Here is a 22030-nt window from a genome sequence, read left to right as displayed (position 1 = left end):
ACATCAGCTGAAGCTTTGCTTGCACGTGGTCAGGCAGCTTACCTCCTCTGCTGACCATTACAGTGCCACTGAGAGCACACACTGCTTGCTCCAGGACAGATGCTGTAGGAGTATGGAATGCAGCTGGGGAGGGAATAAACTAAGCAAACAAATCATAAAGGAAAAAAAATCTCATTGCTAAGTTCTGTCCTCCATTTTCATCTGTACAGGACGATATTTTAGCGCTACATACTCTCATGGCACTTCGTCATTGACTGGGTCTCTGTAGCTGATGTGCATATTCCACATATCTGCCAATCATTGGCAGGGGAGGAAAAGTGTTAACAATTTTGGCTGGTGTTCAAATTATTTATTTATTTTTAAAGAACCTTGGAAAAATATGGTTTTACTTACATTGTCTCTTTTTCCGCTCTTAGATGCTTTTGGAGGTGTTCCTTTGTTGCTTTTATTTATTATATTCAGGTTTTTTTTTTTTTCTCCTTCCCTCTGTTCCTCCCTTCAGCCTCTTTCCTCTTTACCTATCACTACTTCCTCCCTTTTTCCTGTCCTTGCTGCTCTTCTCTTTTCCCATCCAGGGTCTCTTCTTCTTCTTTCCTTGCCTCCATCATCTTTCCCCCATCGCAATGCCATCTCCACCTAACCTAGAGCCTGATTCATCAACGTATTTCCCCATGGACACAGAATGGGAGACTAGCCTTAGTGAATCAGGCAACTGGTTTCTTGTCAGCAGTGACTTCTTTCTGTGCAGGGGTCTACCACAGCAAGGGTGGCGCCGACTATTCCTGGTCTGCCCTGTTCTGCAGGGGTTCCATATCTTCCTGATCTGACACTTGTGCATCCAACGAAGTAGACTCTGTCCTCAAAAGCTTATGCCTCAATACACTGGTTAGTCTTCGAGGTGCCACCCGCCCGTTTGTCATTTTTCCTTAAGATTGCCTCCTAGCGTTTGTGAATACCACAGTGCACATTGGCTATTACCACGTGATTTTCAAGGTAAATTTTGTGCAGTAGTTGCTTATATGTACTGCGGCTTAGAGAAAGAAGCCTTTAGATTGTGAGCTTTCTAGGGACAGAGAAATACCTACAGTATCTGAATGTAATCAGCTCTGAAGTGCCTGAAAAAGCAGGATATAAATAAATAAAGACGGCTCGCATTTAGCATCTTTGTAAGTGGAATTCCCAGAGGTTGACTACATCTCCAACACACTCGCCACTCTCAGAATTATGTAAAATTCCCATTAAGCAACGAATAAAGCTTCCATTATTCATTTTTATGCCCTCTCTCTCTCTCTCTCTCTCTCTCTCTCTCTCTCTCTCTCTCTCTCTCTCTCTCTCTCTCTATATATATATCTATATATATATATCTATATATATATATATATATATACATATATATATATACATATATACATCAAATATTTACCACGTTTCTCCCCCTCTTGACTTTCTGGATCTCGTTGATTTTTGGGTTTCTGCTGGTGAGCTGGCAGGTCTTTTTCCTCTCCTGGTGGTGGACGATGGAGGGTGGACCAGGATTTATATTTCAGCCTTTACACTTTTCCTTTCCTCCTCTCTGTGCCTCTCTTTCCTCCTCTCAGAATTCTTTTCATTATTCCTCGGTGAGTATGATTTCCTTCTGTTCTGTCTTCATTTATTTTGAGAGACACTTTAACATTCACCTTGACAAGTCTCCGTATATGGCCTCCTTTCTTTTGCTAATGAGCTCACTTAACTTTCCCGTTCTGCTCACAATGTCATTCTCCTGACCTGATTCATAGCAATAATTGTTTTCCCTCTTACTTTCAGTGTCTTTTCCTTCCACTTTTTGACCGTCTTATTGTCTTATTCGCAATCTCTTCTCCCCTCTTTCACTCTCATTGCACCTGACAGTTTAACAGAATTAACTGTTTTGATCCTACTTCTCTGAGCCCACTTTTTTGATCGGTCATCCTGTTTCTCTTTGAGTTCTTATTCTTTCTCCCCCTTGCGTACCACTTTTATCCTCTGCCTTTAACCCAGGGTGACAAGTATAGAGGCACTCCTACAACACCAACAAAATCCAGTAATGAAGGGAGTGATAGTATTCTTCCAAGACTCACTCACTGGGGAAAAAAGGAACTTGCTATGTTACTCATTCCCCCGCCAACCCCCTGCCCCTCCCCCCCCCAAAAAAAAAGATATATTATTTTCATTCTTACATCACATAAATCCTTACAGATTTTTTTTTACCTATTCTGCTATTACCCACTGAAGCCCCACCAGTCTCTCCCTCAACACCTCCGCACTCCTCACCCTCACCACTCTCCTCAGCACCACCTCCTCGCCTTCCCCAACCTATCTGTACCACACCACCCTCCATGTAGCCAGTCCATATCTATCTTATTGCAGGAATAACAAATATATGCCTATTAACAGCCCTTCACTGTGAGCATAGGATTTAAAGTTCAGTCAAAGACACAGCGATATGTGCATAAAGGCTCATGAGCAGTTCTGCCAGATTGTGATGGGAACACAACAGGGGAGTGCTAGAGCACTGCCATTGACACTGCTCCTGCTCAGTAAGCTGTGTCTGGTGATCAAGGCACGCTGTCTCTCTTCCCAGCTTGCTCAGCCCAGCAGTGAGGCAAGTGGCAGCTTGGGGAGAGTTGAAACGCTGAGTCTATACCCTACATGCCATTCACAGCCTGTGCGTCTGCCGCCAGTTCCCATACTTAAGGCTCGAGCCAGCTGGTCTGTAGCACAAGGGCTGTAGCTGTGCTTGCCAGCTCGTCAAAATCAGGCAAGTGGGCCTTCAAAACCCTTGATAGATGTGTGTGCACATGGGGGAAATATTCATACCAAACATGCGTGGAGAATATTAATTTTCAACAAATGTGTTAACAAATATTTATTCTTATAATCAAATAATTAGGAGCTGTCCTAAAACATGGCTGTCATCATCCAAGAGAGAAATAGTTTACAAAATAAATATTGAAAACAAATCTTTATTTCAGAATTGCTTCATACAAAAACGTTAAAATTTTCAGCATGGCCATGTTTCACGAGCTATGCGCTTGTGTCATGGAGAACTATCAAAATTATTAAATGAAAAAAAATACATAAAAGAAAAAAGGGGGGAAAAGATCTTACTTTCTTCTACTCACTGATGACTCCAGTTGGCATGTGTTGCCAACTGGCCACAATACAAAAAATCCAATAAAGGAATTTTTATATTAAAGAATGAATTTTAGATGCATGACACTTATAATAAGCTAAACCTAAAGATCTCTTTATTTGATATTTTTTATTGTTCTTGAATAGCAGCAATTCAGCTTTAATGTTTGATATATCTAAACACGCACATAAATGGACCTTGATAGAAATGGCTATTTGGGAGATATCAGCGCATGGTCGATAGCTCATTATTCCCCTCTTCTTCATCGTCTTTTCCCATTTAAAGATTTTTAATAATTTCCCTTGATACACACACAAACACAGAGCTGCCAAAACGTGGCCATGTCAGGAACTTGTAACATGTGCAAGAATAGTGGACTAAATTGAAAGAGACCTATACCAAGGGATACAAATCTTCATATCAGGAAAGTGAATAAAACTACTGACAGGCATACAACCCAGTTTTATGATTGTAAGTAGTTCTTTGAAAATAGGCCCTACAAATATGCGTGTCAAAGTATGTGCATAACCCAATTACATGCATACTTTTATGCACACTCGTGGTAAGCATTCTGGGGGGAGGGGGCAGAGTCAAAGCAGGGATTTGACTTTAACACGTAGACTTTTAGATTTTCAACTGAAAGTTAGCACATAGAATGTGTGCACTGCTAGGAGCAGTTGTAGCGTTCTGTGTGTAACTTGTGTGCATACTAGGGGACTTTACCCCCAGCGTTTTCAAAGCATAAAATAGCTTTCAAAATTAACAGGAAAGTCTGCATGTAGCAGTTACACGCAGGTTTTACTACTATGGTCTTCCAAAGGGATGCTAGAAAGAGGAAAAAAAAAAAGGACGGAAAAATGAACATTCAAAAGGTAGAAAGCATCTCAACAGGAAAAACACAGGAAAGAATATCTGGTAAAGCTTAAGAGACAGAGGAAGAAGTCAAAGTGGCAAAAATACAAGTGGATGAAAAGATTGTTAATGAGGTAGATAGAGCAAGGTGGCTGATTTGTCCTGCTGTCTACAAAAAACACCTGTTACAGATAAGCCATGTAGCTCTTCAGGTGTATCAGTGAAAAGAGAAAGGCCAGCGGTTGAATTGTAAGACTGAGAAGAAAAAAACAGGAAATGTGTGGAGAGGGACAAAGAAAAAGAAATGCTAAACAAACACTTCTTTTTGGTATTCACTGAAGAAGGGGCTGGAAAAGGACCACTTACTGTTTGCAAGGGCACATCTGGGAGTAGGGTAGATACTCCCATTTACAAAAACATGATGGCAGATAAAGACCATAAAGGCCTATCCAGTCTGCCCATCCCCACCAACTGCTCACCTCTACTATCCCTAGCACTCCCTCAGGGATTCTCTGTGGTTTTTCCCCTGCTTTCTTAAATTCATATAACTGTCCTGGTCTCCTCCACCTCCATGCATTCATCACCCTTTCTGTAAAGAAACAATTCCTTAGCTTGCTTCTTAGTTTATCCCCTTTCATCCTCATCCCATGACTCTCTCATTCCAGAACCTCCTTTCTATTGCAAGAGGCCTGCCTCCTGTACATTGTTATACTGAAGGTAATTAAACAGCTGTTTCATATTTCCCCTGTCTTGCCTTTCTTCTAGGGTATACATGTTTAGATCTTTGTCTATCTGTCTATATATATATCTATATCTATATACTCATTATAATGAAGACCTCTGACCATTTTAGCAGCCATTCTTTAAACAGGCTCCATCTGATTTATATCCATTTGAAGGATATCCTGTGGCCAGATAACTTTAGCCTTAAATGGCTATATTCAGATGAATATAGCTGGTTAAGTAGCAATAGCCTATTTAAAAAAAAAAATAAAAAAAAAATGTAGCATTTCATTCCGAGACTCCTACCACACATATCCTTCCAGGTATTATGAAAAAAATGAAAGTTTTAGGTGTTGGTGCCTGCCTCTTTCTCTCTCTCTCCACCCCCCCCCCCCCCCTTCCTTGGTTTGCAATTGTAAGAAATGAAGGCCCATCCTCTTCCTTCCACCTGCCTAGTACCTTACAGAACCCCTCCGAAGCTCTGGGATCACAGTGCACTGCTGATCTCCAAAGGCTTCCTGACCACGCTGATGGCGTATGCTTCCAGCATTGCGGAGGCGTTCTCTGAGGTACCGGGTGGTTGGGGGAGGGTAGGATGGAGCCTTCATTTGATACCATTCTGAACCATGGAGGGGGGAGGCTGGTACCAACACCTGTTTTTCATAATGTCTGGGATGGTTTGGGAAGTGGAGGAGTCTTGGAACAGAAAGCTACTCTTTTTTTATACATTGAGTGTGGTTGGGGGGGGGGGGGCATGGATTCGGGCTGCTAGGTCCCTGCACCAACTTTTTTTTTTTTTTTTTTTTTTTTAAATTTCAACATTCTATTGCTACTTAGTCTATATTCTTTTGAATAATAACCAGTTAAGACTAAAATTATCCAGCCACACAAAGCCGGATAACTTTACACCTAACCGATGATATTCAAAAGATAGCCAGTAAGGTTTGACGTTATCCAGCTGAAGGTGGCTGGATAACATTAATCAGGGATGTTCAGTGGGATGTTTATCCCACTGAATGTTCAGGATAACTTATCTGGCTAAACATTAGCCAGGTGTAAGTTATGTGAGGCTGTTTTGAATATTGGCCTTTAAGTATGGAAGGAAGCCACTTCTCACCCAATTCTGCCTTGAACTGGGCAGCCTCTATCCCAAGTCCAGAGAGGAGGGGACACAGAGGGCCTCCATAAGGATGGCCTAAAGATTACTTCCCTACAGTTATTACACTGCCTCGCTTGTATTTCTGCTTCAGTAAAAGGAATGTTGCATTTCTAACTCTTTATAACTACCTCTTTCTACCTGATATGAAAGAGAGATTTTTAGAAATAAAATCTGAGAACAAGAATTGTCTCCTAAGGAGCAAAAGAATTAATGCCCCCCTTCTCCAAGATCAGTGTCTCTACCAGAATAACCAGGAAGTAGGGGGAGCAGAAAATTTGGAAATCCTGCCACAGGTGAAGCAAATGAAAAACACAGCCAAAGTCATCCAAACAGTGCATCCAGAAAATCCTAGTATAAAATCCAGTAGGAGAAGTGGCACACAGGCTCCGGCCTGTGTGACCAAATTTTAAGTTCACTTCAGCAAAAGTCTGATTCTCTTAGAATGAGAAGCTTTAGAGGGAGAGGCTTAAGTTTCTGCCTCTACCATCTTACATTTACAAGTAGGTCCTACTGCTTGAGCATTTGCCCTACATTCATTCTGCTCCCTCACGGTCATGGTGATGGTAAAACCCATGCCCACGCTGAAATCCAAGTGGAGGCAGAGGAGGGGAGAGCAAATGTTGCTGATGCACGATGCCCTAATCACGAGAGCGGGGGGGGGGGGGGGGGGAAACAACCCTTGGGTGTATCCAGAAGGGTCCCCACTTCCTGCGCAGTTTCTGCAGGGTTTTGTGTCAGAGTATGACCTTTTCACTTGCCGATGCAGCGGGACCAGGTAGCGCTCGGCACGCTGCTTAAGATGCTGTGCTGGGAGAAAGTTGGCATGATAAGCAGGGGAAGCTAAGCTTTTTGCTTTTCTGAGATAAGTCAAACCTCCAAGTAACCTTGAGGGATGAAAAACAATAAGATTAAGAATGAGCCGTGGATTCTAGCTGTCAATTGTAGGAATCTGTGTGATTAATGATGTGAAGGACAATTTTCAGCCATTTAACCAGGTAAATTGGCCTCCTTGCAAAGTGCTCTGAAAGTCTGCATGGGCTTCTACAGTGCACATACTTCTAACTGGGTTAAAAGGGGGAATTCCTGGAAGGGTGGGGGGTGGTCTTTTAGGCACAAAGAGGAAACCAGGGTGCATACAAGAGATTTCCAAATATGTGTGCGCTGTTATATTCCCCCTTCTCCCTTCAGCCCCCACAAATAGCAGTTGCAAAGTATCTGGGCACTGCTAAGCCTGCTTTCTTTTTCCTAGCTAACTTTCAAAAAGAAAAGCACCCTGGTAATTTCTGTTTGAGATTAGCTGCAAGATGACAGGGTAAATATCCCCACCTCCTTTGTTATCTATGTGGGCTACTTGAATATTACCCTTCTATGACTTCCTGCATAACTGTGTGTATAAGAGAATGTGAGCTCTTCAAGAGAACACCTCCTCCTCCTGCTCTCCTTGCATTTACTGTCTTTCTGTGCTCAGTTTAAGGGTTGATGCCCTACGGGTTGACAGACCAGCTAAATAAAGTCACTAGAAGTCTTCCAGTGGTGGTGGTGGGCTTATCTTTTTGTTCTTACCAAGCAGGGGTTTCCAGACCAGTAGAGTAAATATGCTGGGGGGGGGGGGGGGGGAAAGAAAAAAAAAAAAAGCTTGACCATCACCATAGATGTTCCAGCGCCTTGTGAAGTCCCTGGGTGGCACCGTGAGAGGGGCAAAAGCTGCGCTGTCAGCAAGCAAGCCATGTGCCAGGTGGAGGGGGGGGCCGCACGTGCCACGAGCTTATCGTTATCCATTGACATTCCAAATCCCAAAATACGTGTGTGTCTACAAAAATAGTCAGGGAGCTTCCCTTAGGTTCCAGTGTTGTATGAAGAGGAATGAAGCTGCTTTTACCAGAAATGATTTACGATAATTTCTTCTCTTCATTACGATCAGTAAATTTAATTGTAAATCTGTGTATAACAAAAATGCTTTAATTGAACAACAGGGTGCTACGAAAGCAAATATTTTTTTCTGTTTCATTGTAGCGACTGTTCCATAGATTACTGGGAGTTTCTTTAAATAGAAACAATGCACTATGCCAAATGCCTGCACATTTTGTTTTCATTACTGCAATCATTACCTAGTAGTTGCTGTCATACCACATGCACTGAGACAGAGTAGATCTGGTTTAGCCATGATATTTTGCTATAGATGTGCTCTTGTTTACAAAAAAAAAAAAAATGTTTAAAATCCTTTTGCGGGTAGCACAGGACCTTGATTCACCAATTTACGTTTTACTATTTTCCATAAAAAAAAACCAGTCTTCTTAATTGATAGCATTGGGAAGCAGCATGAGCCCTATGTTGGCTAATGGGTATTATAAACGCTCATAATTCATAGGTACGGGGAAATGTTGCAAGGAGTTGATTGTATTGCACGAAAAACCGCAAACAGCTTCTGCAAGCACAGTGATGTGTTACTTGTATTTATATTTAAGGGTATGTCATCAGAAGGCTGCACCAGATCCTTATGAATTCACAGAAGACTTAAAAAACACTGTCTCCAGGACTTCATGTGCAGAGGAATTCATAAGAAAGAAAGAAAGAAGGAAGAGAACATTGGAAACTAGTAGTTCTGATGCTACATCATTTTGTCTGAAACAAACCAAAGGAATGCCCCCCATTTCTGTTAAGTAGCAGTGAAAGTCTGTTGTCCTGGCATTGAGTGTCTGTATAAGGCTTTGCCTGGATGCCGTAGGTAGTGTGATCATGTTTTTTATACAGACCATGTGTCGATATGTTAATGAGACAAAAGCGTGGCTAACAATTTTAAATTATCGTCTTTTTTTTTTATATATATATATTTTCCTTTTTCTTTCTGTTTACATTTAAATTACAAGTGAATGGGATCTGGCAGCATTTTATGTTCTGCTTCTTGGTGTGTGTTGTTGTGTCGTATGGTTCGGGTGAAGGCTTTGCATACTTTGATCATTCTCTGCCTTCCACCAAATTGGGTAGCATGGCTGTCATGCCGATGTAAAGTTATATTAAAAAATAAACAAAGAAAGAAACTAATGCTCATTGATGCTTTATTATGTGAAATCTGAGTAATTGGTAAACTTTTATTGAGTGCAAAAAAGAAAAATCCCTGATGAAATAAATGATGCTATTGTGTAGTATATTTGGGTTTATGGTACTATATGATATTAAAAATTATTTATACACGCCACCATTCATGGTGAGTTGCATAAAATCATTCATAGTCTAAAAACAACATAAAATAACAATGATCAAACCATCAACAGGTCAATGCGAACAGGACAAAGTTTGAAATGTTTAAGCCATAAAAAAGTCATTTCCTACTCTCATAATTCAAATGCCTGTCTGAACAAACATACCTTCAACTGTTCTTGAAAGACTTGTGCTATAATATGGAGCATAGCTGAGCTGGGAATGTGTCCAAGTATAAGGCCCACAACAGAAAATGCTATTTCCCAAGCCTCAGCCAAGTGGATCAGTTTGGGAGATGGAACTTCTTGGAGACCAAGACTGCTGGAAGCGCAAGTACATGAGGGCTGATAGATCTGTAAAGCAATACTAATACATAATGGTGCCTCATTGTTTATTGCCTTATGATCAGTGGGAGCAACCTTGAATTTTATTCACCATGCAACAGGGAGCTCGTGCAATGATTGTAACACTTGGGGTAATATGGTCTCGGAGACGGGTTGTGGTAAGAATTTTGGCAGCTATATTCTGCAGAATTTACAGGGCTCTAATTATAGTTGCCGGGAACCCAATACAAACAGAATTACAGTAAACTATCTCTGACAGCACAAGGGACTGTTAACACAGTACAAAAGTCCATAGATGGAAAATTTGGTTTCAATATGCCAAGACTCCGTTTCAAAAGAAAGGTCTTAACATTTTTTGCATGAGAAGGAAAGACTAGGTCTGTTTCATAAATAACACTCAGGTTTTTAAGTTGTCGAACAATTGGAATCATGTCGCCATTATGGTGAATTTCAGTAGGAGACCCTCAGGCAGGAAACCTGTTGAGTACCATAACATTTATATATATAGCTCTAGAAATATCATGTAGCTGGAAATACCAAGAAATACCCGGGCTTTATTTTGTTGCTGTTTTTTTAAACAGATATAATATTAGTAAAGCTTAATCATTCAAGATCAGAAAAGGGCAATGTCTCTTTCTCAGAGCTACGTGGCTACTTGTACAGTGCTGTTTATTGTAAGGTGTGGCAGTCTCATGGAATCCTCTAGTAAAGCACGAAAAAGGAAGCAACTGTGTGTAAGCAAAAATATAGTATGGAGGTGTTCCGTTTCAATAGGTAGAAAAGCCAACCACGTTTCCAATAAATTAAAATGCTAAAGGGAAAAAGAAGAGCTGAACTATTAGAAACAAATAATATGGGGCAATATTCAGCCGCTGAGCAGCTTGGCCGGCTACGTTTATCCAGCTAACATTAGGACAGGTCAGCAGGACAACCAGAGTTAGCCACATAAATTAACTCTGCTCCTCCTCGGAATTCCCCCAACTTACGTGGCTAAATTCTAACTGGATAACTAGTTATCCGGCTAGAATTCCAGCTACATGAGTCTCTCAATATGCCGGTTTTGCCATTTAGATGGATAACTTTATTTTATCTCCAAATCAATAGAGTAGGACTTAAGTTGTGAACGAAAAGTAATGGAAATAGACCAATGCAACTAAAAACCCCAATACTCTTCACCTTGAACCAAAATATATAGACGCTGCACAGCTAACTATATCCGAAAATGACCATCATACTAGGCTTCCTCGTCAGGGCTTTCGCCTATTCAACTCGGCCTTATAAATAATCATAGGTCATGTTGATGAAACTATTTTTTAAATATTTTTCTTATGCACTTAAAACTTGCCAAATCCAAGGCTGTGTTGAGCCCGAAATGATATCATACTTTATGCAAATCCAACAGTAAAAATTTCAACTTATCTTTGAGCAATTCAGTATGTAGTGAAATTGTCCATCTTGAACCAAACCAATAATCACAGTGCTGGGTCATCAGCACTGTGATTATTGGTTTGGTTCAAGATGGACAATTTCACTACATACTGAATTGCTCAAAGATAAGTTGAAATTTTTACTGTTGGATTTGCATAAAGTATGATATCATTTCGGGCTCAACACAGCCTTGGATTTGGCAAGTTTTAAGTGCATAAGAAAAATATTTAAAAAATAGTTTCATCAACATGACCTATGATTATTTATAAGGCCGAGTTGAATAGGCGAAAGCCCTGACGAGGAAGCCTAGTATGATGGTCATTTTCGGATATAGTTAGCTGTGCAGCGTCTATATATTTTGGTTCAAGGTGAAGAGTATTGGGGTTTTTAGTTGCATAACTTTATTTTATTTCATACAGAATTGGGTAAGTTGAATAATCTAGGTATTGAAAATAGTATTGGCTATTCTACTATGAGTCTGAAACATCTTACAATGGTTGATTACTACTTTTTAAGTCCTTGTATGATGGACTCTGACTTAAAAAAAAAAAAAAAAAAGAGTGAAGAAGACTTCTGTTAATTTGAAACTGCTTTATTGGTATTTTAACTTTCTAGTGCAACATCATTTTGTTGAAGGGATTCCTTGAGCAGGATTTTATTGCTATTGGGGATTTTCTCCCCTACCAGCAGATGGAGGCAGAGAATGATTGTTTCATTGGAAACAGCCTTATAAGACAGTTTTCCACCTGCAGCCTTTTAGTATTTCTATAGTTTTCTGTATCTAGCAGATGGTAGAGGTGCCAGGCCTGCAGTTGTTGGTCAAGATGGATGGACTCTCGGAGTGGTGGGGTGGTTTTTAAGAGGTCCCCACCCCCGCCAGAGAGAGAAGGCGAGTTGGGGGGGAGGGTCGGCGACCTCTTGTCTGGCTGAGCCCTGTTAGGCAAAAGGAACTAAAAACAACAGTGGTGCTGGTTGTCTTTCCCCTTCCTCCTCCCTTTCCTGGTGCCTTGGCCTGGGACCTCTGGATATGAGAAGATAGCTGCGGGGAAATATCCCTTTTTTCCTTGTTTGGTGGGGCTATGCCTGGCTTTTATTTTGCTAGCTGCCTGTGTTTTTAAGACACACACACACACATACACACAAAAGGAAGAGGAGAACAAGTTGGCGATCAACGAGTGCTGAGACAGGAAGTACTTTTACAGCATCATAGCTTTTGGAAGGTATGCATTTGAGGCTGGTGAGTCCTGTGGTGCAGGGACTGCTGTCAGGCCATACTTTTAAAAGCATTGGTGGTATTTTCTTTTGTTTGGTAGGAATCTTCTCACTGAAGTTATGTGAGGCAGGCAAAGTGGCCACCACCACAGAATGTGGGAAGCAGTGTCCCACTTGTGGGGGCCACTGTGGTAGCATTCTAAGCACTAGGCTTGGACAGGCCAGTACCAAGGATGGTTAAAGTTGCTCTAGAGAGCTCATGAGTATGGGGAGGGGGAACTAAGAAGATGTCTGAGCATGCCCTTGTTATGGTTCTCTTCATGGGGAAGAGCACTTTTTCAGAGGTGATTCAGTGCAATTTTCAGAACTTAAGGAGGCTTCTAAGGAGCCCCCAATGTTGTCCCCAGAAGAACAGGCTCTGTCCCTTCAGGAGAAAACAGAGGAAGTACTGGGAGAGCAGGAAGAGGAGATGGATGATTCCCCTGTGGAGTCTCTTTCTCCTGAATTTGTTGTCCTGATGCATCAAGCTTGTTTAATTAAGCAAGGGGCTGCTAAGAAGAAAACCGTGATTCTTGGGACTCCCGTTACTCCTTTAGCGGTGCTGTCTCATTTTAAGAGACCCAGGAAAGACTCTGGTCCAGACTGGGATATCACATTGGAGGGCTCTCTGAAGGGCTAACCAACCATGGACGGGATGGAGGAGGAGGCGGATGGAGTATCTCTGAAAGAGGATGAGATTCCCATAGTTAAGGAGATGATTCCCAGGTGGTCCATTTCTTTAAAGGGAAGAAATGCCATCCATGATTACTCAGGCTGTGGTGAAGCAAGGAATTAAGCAGCATTTGGATTGACCATAGGACAATGAGGATTCAATTTTGGGGGGTTTTTAGGTCCTCCTATGGCCTTTCCATTTCATAGGGTATGTAAAATCCTAGTTTCTGCAGAGTGGGATAGGCTGGAGGCAGGTCTGAAAGTAGGCAGAGCCATGGTTAAACTTTATCCACTGCCTGATGAGGCCTTGGAGATTTTAAAATTTCCCAAGATGGATTCTTTGGTATTGGCAGTTACTGAGAAGACCACCATTCCGGAAGAGGGTTGTGTGGTTTTAAGAGATGGGCAGGATAAGAAGATAGAGATATATCTAAAGAAGTGCCGTAGCACTTTGGGCTGCTGTTTGTGCCATTTATATGGTAAGGGCCTATTTGCGTTGAGCTCAGTAAGTGCCTGTGTGGATTTCTGAAGAGTCGCTCACAGCGGTGGATGGAGAATGGCTGGAAGTTGGTCTTGCCTTCTTGTAGGATGCCCTTTATGATCTGATTTGGATTTCAGTTAAGAGCATGGTTGTTTCTGTTTCTTTTGGATGTTTTATGGTTATGTAACACATCAGCAGATGTTTGGTCTTAAGTCCCAGTTAGGAAAGTTGCCTTTTAAGAGGAGATTTCTTTTTGGGAGGATTTGGAAACATTTGGTGAACCATTACAGTGATTCCAAGTCACTTAAGCTTCCAGAAGATATGCCTAAGTATTCTCAGAAGGTGATTCCCAGTAGACAAACATGGCCATATCAGGAGAAGAACTCATGTAGTGCTTATTATGCTTATGCTGGGTGGCTAACATATGAAGGCATTTTTTCACTTGTTTAGTATTTGTTTTTGAAGGTCATCATTAGTGGTTTATTTCTAATGTCAATTATTGATTATGTTCAAAAAAGTTTTATGTATATTTTGAATCATTGTATTTTGTGATTAGATTATTGCTTTAATCCAGATTTATATGTCCTTAAATTTTTTTTGTCCATTTTAATCTGACAGCTGGGTTCTCCAGATCATGAAGGAAGATGACAGATTATAACTGTTGGGAAACCCCCCAAATCACCCATCCAAGAAATCACTAAAGCTTACTCAACTTCTGGACCTGTTCATCCTCCTGACCACCCCAAGACCTACCAAATTAATTTACTACAACCCCCTACCCTCCTGATGCCCCCCAAGACCTGCCAAATTAATTTACTACAACCCTCCACCCTCCTGACCCCCCCCCCCCCAAGACCTGCCAAAAGTCCCTGGTGGTCCAGCGGGGGTCCAGGAGCAGTCTGGGAGAGATCTCCTGGACTTGGGCTGTCGGCTGCCAGTAGTTAAAATGGTGCCGACGGCCCTTTGCCCTCATATGTCACTGGGGTCAATCAATGGCGACGGTAGCCCCTGTGACATAGTAAGGGCAAAGGACCGTCGGCTGCCAGTAATCAAAATGGCGTCGACGGCCCTTTGCCCTTACTATGTCACAGGGGCTACCATCGCCATTGGTCGACCCCAGTGACATAGTGAGGGCAAAGGGCCGTCGGCGCCATTTTGACTACTGGCAGCCGACAGCTCAAGACCAGGAGATCGCTCCTGGACCCCCGCTGGACCACCAGGGACTTTTGGCAGGTCTTGGGGGGGGTCAGGAGGGTGGGGAGTTGTAGTAAATTAATTTTGGAGGTCTTGGGGGATGTCAGGAGGGTGGGGGGTTTTGTTAGATTTTTACTTTTTTATTATTATTTTTTATGGCTGCATCTGTCTGCAAGCCAGATGCAGCCATCAAAAGAGCCACATCTGGCTCGCGAGCCATAGGTTCCCGACCCCTGTTCTAACACATCTTAGATTTAAGGGCCTTGAACAGAAGAGGAAAATATTTAAGATGGTTAACCTGGGCTCCATAATTTCTTTTCTTAACAAAAGAGACTAGGTCAGTTGGAGTTTATAGGGGCTCTTCTGACTCACTTCATGGCTTATGTCTGCACCAACAAGGCCAAGAATGATTAATTGAGTTATCAAGTCCACGCTGGAAATATGTTGAGACCAAGTGGACCAAGGGATTCTGGTTTTTGTGGCTCTTGCATTACAGTTTGACCTAGGGTTTACCCTTCCATATACCTCCTCACCAAATTGTTTTAATGACAGATGCTTCCAACCTGGATTGCAGAGTTCATCTGCAAGGACTTCACAACCAGGGCCTCTGATCTTTCCAAGAGAACAGGTTGCACATCAACCTTCTGGAACTACTGGCAGTTCTGAACACTCTAAAGGCTTTAGGAATCACATGGCTAACAGAATTGTCCTAGTTCAAACAAACAATCAGATGGTCATGTCTACCTGAATAAGTAAGGAGGAACAGATTCCATCTTCCTGTTTTGTGCTACAGAACAACTCTTAAGAGTCTCCTAGCTGACAGGAAAAGGCAATATCCTGATCGACTTAGTTAATATTTGGATCCCCACGACTGAGTGATCCCTAAATTAGGATGTGAGGCACACCTAAGGTGTATGTGTTTGTGATTGCCAACAGGAAAATATCAGTCTTCTGACCAGGAGGAGCTAAGGCAGGCTATTGATGAATGCTTTCTCCCGTTATTAGGGATGGGGCTTCTGTACACTTATCCTTCCATACTAATAGTTGCCAAACCTTTCAGAAGACACTAAGGAAGTATGATCCTTGTAGCTTTATTTTGTCCAAGACAGATTATTTCCATTTCTTTGGGAATTCATCTGTGAGGAAACCAGATTGGGAACTTCCCCCAACTCTGATCATGCAGAAGCAAAGATCACTATTTACCCCAATATTCAGCCTCTAGATCTCACAGGGTTGACTAAGTTTCTCCACTTAGGTGCCTCATATCCTTCTGGCTTCTAAAAAGGAATTCAGCAGGAGATCTTATAGTTTTTTTTTCAGTGGATGATATCTGCTATGTAATGTGAAAGCAAGGCTTTAGATACCTTCTCCTGCCCTAACAAAATCCACTTGAATACCTTCTACATCTTTCAAAGTGTGGCTTAAAAACAATTCTGTTAGGGTTAGGGATGTCCATGGGCATGTCGACACATGACTCATGCCTGAATCATAACCCGTGCCCCAAATCTCACTTAGCAGAGACAGTCCTCTGCAGGAAACAAGAGGCAAGGGGGTGGCACTGGAAAAGACAAAAGAGCTACTCTTTTCCTTAATCCAACTCTGTCTTCCTATCCTGCAAAAAACAAAAGGGAGAGGGATGAGGCTGATAAATTACTTTGCTCCCTAATCTAGCACCTCCTACCCTTAAATCCACACAGGTAAGGAATTTTGCCTGATGACAGGAGGGGAGGGGCTGAAGCTGACACAGCAGCACAGGAATTCAGCTGTAGAGAAGGGAGAGTAAGCCCCAAAAATTAATCTGGTGGAAGAGAGGATAAAGATGAAGAGTGGTGAGGACAGCAGTAGGGCTTAAACTGAACAGGGATAGGAGGGGCAGATAAAGCACCTACAAGAGAAAGATAAAAAGGGGTGAAAGAGTACTTTCATATCAAAGGGAAAAAGATACGCAGCAGCTGTAGGAGACTGGAATGAATGCAATAGGAAGGAGACAGTGGAGAAAGAGAGGAAATAATGCGGTAGGAAAGGATGAGAAGAGAGGAGAGCACAAATGGAGGAGAATGCTGCAGAAAGGGAGAGAAGTAACAATGCCCAGGAAGAAGAGATCTCATGAGAAATAGGGAGGGGACAGTCAGTGCAAGCGACTGAGCATTCAGGAGGCAGGTAGGGTACAGCGAATGCAGGAGGAAGGGCCAGGGTAAGAAAGCAAAGGGGAAGGATGCAGGAAAATAGCTGAAGATGAAGGGGAGAGAGCACTGGAGGAAGATGGAGAAGAGAGCAAAGGAGAGAAAATAGTTGGAAAGGGGAGAGGTTAGTGTGTACAAGAGGGAGATGAAAATAGAGGAAAGAGATTGAAACATACAATTTGAAGGAACATAAGAACATGCCGTTCTGGGTCAGACCAAGGATCCATCAAGCCCAGCATCCTGTTTCCAACAGTGGCCAATCCAGGCCATAAGAACCTGGCAAGTACCCAAAAACTAAGTCTATTCCATGTTACCATTGCTAGTAATAGTAGTGGCTATTTTCTAAGTCAACTTTATTAATAGCAGGTAATGGACTTCTCCTCCAAGAACTTATCCAATCCTTTTTTTTAAACCCAGCTACACTAACTGCACTAACCACATCCACTGGCAACAAATTCCAGAGTTTAATTGTGCGTTGAATGAAAAAGAACTTTCTCCAATTAGTTTTAAATGTGCTACTTGCTAACTTCATGGAGTGCCCCCTAGTCCTTCTATTATCTGAAAGAGTAAATAACCAATTCACTTTTACCCGTTCTAGACCTCTCATGATTTTAAACACCTCTATCATATCCCCCGTCAGCTGTCTCTTCTCCAAGCTGAACAGTCCCAACCTCTTTAGTCTTTCCTCATAAGGAGTTATTTCATTCCCTTTATTATTTTGGTCGCCCTTCTCTGTACCTTCTCCATCGCAACTATATTGTACACAGTATTCAAGGTGCTGTCTCACCATGGAGCGATACAGAGGCATTATGACATTTTCCGTTTTATTCACCATTCCCTTTCTAATAAGTCCTAACATTCTGTTTGCTTTTTTGACTGCCGCAGCACACTGAACCGACAATTTCAATGAATTATCCACTATGACACCTAGATCTCTTTACTGGGTGGTAGCTCCTAATATGGAACCTAACATCGTGTAACTATAGCATAGGTTGTTTTTCCCTATATGCATCACCTTGCACTTATCCACATTAAATTTCATCTGCCATTTGGATGCCCAATTTTCCAGCCTCACAAGATCTTTCTGCAATTTATCACACTCCGCTGTGATTTAACTACTCAGTTTTGTAACATCTGCAGATTTAATTACCTCACTCATCGTATTCCTTTCCAGATCATTTATAAATATATTGAAAAGCACGGGTCCCAGTACAGATCCCTGAGGCACTCCACTGCCCACTTCCCTCCACTGAGAAAATTATACATTTAATCCTACTCTCTGTTTCCTGTCTTTTAACCAGTTTGTAATCCACGAAAGGACATCACCACCTATCCCATGACTTTTTACTTTTCCTAGAAGCCTCTCATGAGGAACTTTGTCAAATGCCTTCTGAAAATCTAAATACAGTACATCTACCAGTTAACCTTTATCTACATGTTTATTAACCACTTCAAAAAAGTGAAGCAGACTTGTGAGGCAGGACTTGCCTTGGGCAAAGCCATGCTGACTTTGTTCCATTAAACCATGTCTTTCTATATGTTCTGTGATTTTGAAAGTTAGAACACTTTCTACTATTTTTCCTGGCACTGGAGTCAGGCTAGCTGGTCTTAGTTTTTGGGTACTTGCCAGGTTCTTATGGCCTGGATTAGCCACTGTTAGAAACAGGATGCTGGGCTTGATGGACTCTTGGTCTGACCCAGTATGGCATGTTCTTATGTTCCCGGATCTCCCCTGGAGCCCTTTTTAAATATTGGAGTTACATTAGCCACCCTTCAGTCTCCAGGCACAATGGATGATTTTAATGATAGGTTACAAATTTTTACTAATAGATATGAAATTTCATTTTTTAGTTCCTTCAGAGCCCTGGAGTGTATACCATCCGATCCAAGGGATTTACTACTCTTAAGTTTGTCAATCAGGCCACCCACATCTTCTAGGTTCACTGTCATTTGGTTCAGTCCATCTGAATTATTATCCATGAAAACCTTCTCCGGAACGGGTATCTCCCCAATTTCCTCTTCAGTAAACACCAAAGCAAAGAAATCATTTATTCTTTTCACGATGGTCTTATCTTCTCTAATCTCTTATCTTCTCTAATTTCTTATCTTCAAAATACTGCAGCCAGAAAACTGACGGGAAAAAAGAGGAGAGACCATATAACTGAAACTCTAGCAGACTTACATTGGTTGCCCATCGTATACAGGATAAAATACAGGCTTTATGTACCATACACAAACTAATATATGATAAAGAAGCAGACTGGCTAAACACAGTCTTACGAGTACACGCCCAACAAAGAAACCTCTGCTCAGCAAACAAAGCACTACTAACAATCCCTTCAGTAAAGTCAGCAAAACTAACCCACGTGAGAGAAAGGGCTTTATCATTGGCTGGGCCCATACTATGGAACACGATGCCCCCTGAACTCAGATTACAGAATAATCTCAAAACTTTAAGAAAAATTTAAAAATATGGCTCTTTAAAAAAGCCTTCACTAAAGAGCCTGGAGGGTAGAGAATGAAAGTACACGGAAACGCAGATGAGAATGATTTTATGCAATCCTACATTTAAGAAGTAATATCTCAAAGAGATAGTAACTCAATAATATACCTGGACTAGGCCAACCTTGCTCAAATATTGATTTTATTTATGAAATTGTAACCGAACTTTATTGGCACCTGTTAGAATGTACGATAACCTACATTAAATACCTTAGTCTATGTGCCTATTTGTAAACCGTTGCGATGGTATATAACTTAGCAACGGTATAGAAAAGTTTTTAAATAAATAAATAAGTGCCCCTTTAACCCCTCGATCATCTAACAGTCCAACTGACTCCCTCGCAGGCTTTCTACTTCGGATATATTTTAAAAAGTTTTTACTGTGAGTTTTTGCCTCTATGGCCAACTTCTTTTCAAATTCTCTCTTAGCCTGTCTTAAAAATGTCTTACATTTCACTTGCCAACGCTTATGCTTTATCCTATTTTCTTCTGTTGGATCCTTCTTCCAATTTTCGAATGAAGATCTTTTGGCTAAAATAACCTTTCACCTAACCTTTTAACCATGCCGGTAATCGTTTTGTCTTCCTTCCACCTTTCTTACAGGTCGATACAGTACAGGCCGTCGGAGCGCACTGTTAGCCTGCTCTTGAACGCGCGTTTTCCCTTACCCCTTAAACAGTAAGGGGAGGAAAATGCGCGTCCAACCCGCGGCACCTAATAGTGCCCTCAACATGCAAATGCATGTTGATGGCCCTATTAGGTATGCGCGCGCGATTCAGAAAGAAAAATGTGCAGCCAAGTCGCACATTTTACTTTAAAAAATTAGCGCCGACTTTTCTTCCGGCACCGGGAAAGTACACAGAAAAGCAGTAAAAACTGCTTTTCTGTGCACCCTCCGACTTAATATCATTGCGATATTAAGTTGGAGGTCCCGAAGAGTTAAAAAAAATAAATTTGAATTCGGCCTGTGGCTGTCTGGCCGAAAACCGGACGCTCAATTTTGCCGGCGTCCGGTTTCCGAGTCTGTGGCTGTCAGCGGGCTGGAGAACCGACGCAGGCAAAATTTAGCGTCGGCTGTCAAACCCGCTGACAGCCGCCGCTCCTGTCCAAAAAGAGGCACTAGGGTATAGCAGTAATGAAGAGGCCTCAGACAGCTTTCATGGCAGGCAGGAAGAGAGAAGGCAAAGAGGCAAAGAGAGTTTGTCCTCCCGAGCCTCTTCCTTTTATTGTACATTCATACAAAGGCAGATGATGTGTCATTACATGATTGGCTACTTTCCCATAGCAACAGAAGAGTCATTACACCATTGGCTTTGGCTCAGGGGGTGTGCACGGATCATTTCATTGGCTGCTGAAATCTATACCTCCTGACTTTGTCCTGCCTCTGACTAGGGAAAACCCAGCCCCTCCCCCAGGAATTCAGGGCCAACAGGTATCCTTTCCCAGGCAGAGACTTAAGCACAAGTGATGCTTTTATTCAGGCAAAGGTCAGGGAGAAGGGAAGTTAATGTTTAAACCCTGAAATGGCTTGCTGGCAAGCGCATATTTCCCACACTAGGGATGCGCTAGTGTCCCTAGCGCCTCTTTTTACCGCCGGGCCTAATTTAAATAAATTAACTTACTGTATCGCGCGCACAGGAGAGCGGGCGCTCACCCACTCTCCCACGTTTTTTACTGTATCGGCCCGTTAATGAGTGGAATACATCTGGACTGTGCTTCTAGGATGGTATTTTTTTTAGCAATGTCCACTCCTCTTGCACATTTTTTACCTTTGTAGCTGCTCTTTTCAGTTTTTTTCTAACTATTTTTCTCATTTTCTCAAAGTTTCCCTTTTGAAATTTTAGCACTAGAGCCCTGGTGTTAGAATTCATGGGTTTTGTGGACCCTTGGCCCAAGGTGGAGGTTGATACTACCTGAGGGGGGTGGAGCCCCACAGGTCCTCACTGTCGGGAGGCAAGCTCAGCTGCAGCAGGTTCAGTAGAATGAGAACGTCCTGCGTCACTGCCACGTGATCGCAGGTACCTGCCCTGAGAATTACTGTGAGGTGTCCCGAGGAGCGGGGCGAAGAGGTAAAGTTCAGAGGAGTCACAATACTGAGGCAGGACAGGAGCTACAAGTGCGGGAGCAGGAACCTCCAAGACAGAGGAGTGCTAGGCAGGCCCCGAGGAGCAGGGAGCATGGAGACAGGCTTTTCTGGAGGAGTGATGCAGAGACTGCCCCGAGGAGCAGGGAAGCATAGAGATGGGATCTCTGATAGGCAGTGCTTGAGGCTACCCCGAGGAGCGGAGAAGTGAGCAGACAGGAACTCTGAGCGCAGGAGCTAACCCAAGGAGCGGGGAAGCCTGGAAACCAGGTCTCCCAAAGGAAGCGCAAGCAGGCCCCCGAGGAGCGGGTACCAGAGTCCAGATCAGCTGGTAGAGATCCAAGGCAGGAACCACGGGTTTGGAGAAGCAGGAACAATGACCAGTGAGGCGAAGGAATTCGTTGCCAAGTCAGTTAGCCTAGGCCAAGGGAAGTGCTTATGAATCCCAACCTTGGGATGTCATCAGTCGGGGACACCCCTGAGGTTCCCGCCATAGTGCCTTTAAAGTGAGACCCGGGGGCACGCCTAGGAACGCCTGGAGTCAGTGTGTAGGTCAGCGGTGTCCCAGCCCCCACGAGGAGTCTCGAGAGCCAGGAGGTACGTGGCGATAGCAGCTAGCCACAGCCGCAAGTTCACCCAGAGAGGAGAGCAGTGCAATACATGACGTGAGTTGGGTCAGCTGTGGCCGCCTACGGCTGACGGTCATAACGTGGATTTGCTTACTGTCCCCTTTCAGTCATTAATTCAAATTTGATCATATTATGATCACTATTGCCAAGCGGCCCCACCATCGTTACCTCTCTCAC

General features: G+C 42.6%; 1 protein-coding gene across 3 annotated transcripts in view; it reads left to right on the top strand.

Annotated features, from left to right (window-relative positions):
• Positions 1–8931, top strand: part of DTD1 (D-aminoacyl-tRNA deacylase 1) — a 220553-nt gene extending 211622 nt beyond the window's left edge. For 2 of the 3 annotated variants that reach the window (XM_029593775.1, XM_029593774.1), the window contains exon 6: positions 8354–8931. The gene's annotated coding sequence lies outside the window, so the exon portion shown is untranslated. Of the gene's footprint in view, positions 1–4671; positions 4724–8353 lie in introns of all 3 variants that reach the window. The other variant, XR_003855423.1, reaches the window with a different exon arrangement.
• Positions 8932–22030: the final 13099 nt, after the last annotated feature.

Source organism: Rhinatrema bivittatum, chromosome 3 (genome assembly GCF_901001135.1).
Source record: "Rhinatrema bivittatum chromosome 3, aRhiBiv1.1, whole genome shotgun sequence".
Classification (NCBI taxonomy): domain Eukaryota; kingdom Metazoa; phylum Chordata; class Amphibia; order Gymnophiona; family Rhinatrematidae; genus Rhinatrema; species Rhinatrema bivittatum.
Note: the sequence above shows the minus strand (reverse complement) of the source record. Positions and strands in the feature narration are given on the sequence as shown.